Source organism: Arachis ipaensis, chromosome B07, assembly GCF_000816755.2.
Source record: "Arachis ipaensis cultivar K30076 chromosome B07, Araip1.1, whole genome shotgun sequence".
NCBI lineage: Eukaryota > Viridiplantae > Streptophyta > Magnoliopsida > Fabales > Fabaceae > Arachis > Arachis ipaensis.
The window spans coordinates 120,615,316-120,616,593 of record NC_029791.2 but is presented as its reverse complement, the minus strand read 5'-3'; positions in this window follow the sequence as shown (position 1 = coordinate 120,616,593).

Here is a 1,278-nt window from a genome sequence, read left to right as displayed (position 1 = left end):
ATAATGATTTACAAAAATACTTTTATATATTAAAATCAGCTATTAAAATTAGTCACTAATGTATTTGTATATAAATACATATGTAGTTTAATTTATTTTCAATATATATTTATATTTCAACATGTATTTTATACTGATGACTTACTTTGGTGGTTGATTTTGATATACACATAGTATAGTCGATTTATTAATAGCATACACACTGTATTCCAAGTTGATGAATTACCGAGCCTTCAGTATTTGTTTGCTTCGTAGCCACTAGTCTAATTGAATCAAAGGAAGAAAACCAGAATACGTTGAATATTTAGATGGATATGTCTCTGTCCCCAATTTTTTGTGGTGGGAATGAATCGTTTTTGGAAATTTTTATGTTTGGGCAACCAGCATGTATGCATAAACATAATAATATAATAAATGTGGAAACTCAGGTACAGTCGACTTTACATAAAATTGATAATTAAAAGTTGTTAGATGAAAATTTAGTCAAATCAGTCCAACCATCTAACGGTTCTCAACTATCAACTTCACGTGAAGTGGACTGTACTTGAGTTTCACAATTCCACCTATAATAAATCATAAATTGACATGATTACATGCATTCCCCAAAGAAAGAAAATCCATTCCAAGTAAAAACCAAGTTATTGGTCAGAGTTTACTTCGACACATAGCATACCATAATAGAACCGGTCATCACCTACCTACCATTTTTTTAACATCACAGAATTTGGAAGTTGGAACTACGTTCTTTTTTGTTTTTTTCTCTTTGTCTTCCGAATTTTGTCATCAAATACCCTTAAATAAAGATATTCGTTAATAAGGACATGCAAAGTATAAAATTTTATTGAGAGAATAACAAAATTAAGTTTTTATGTGTTAATTGTTGGCTCTTCAATTAAAACTTTTTTATTTTTATATTTTTAAAATATTCATTAGCAAATTTTTTTCACCTATGATATTCATTAGCAATTGGACAAATGCTAACGTGCTTTAGATAAAAAGAGTGTACAGATTTTTTTAAAAATAATTTCTTATTAGATGTAATAAATTAAGAGTTTTAATTTTTATTTATTGTGTAAAAATTATATTTAGTTCATTTATTTTTTTAAATATAATAATCTGACTAGTAGATTATTTTTCTTATCTATTCATATAAAATATAACAAAGAAAGCTGAAAAAAGGAAATCAAAAACAAAAAGGAAAAAAAGTGTTTCGAAGTTTCAAGACTATAATCGTTTGCGAAGTCTGCGCCTTAGCTGATTCTCGCTGTATTCTTGTAA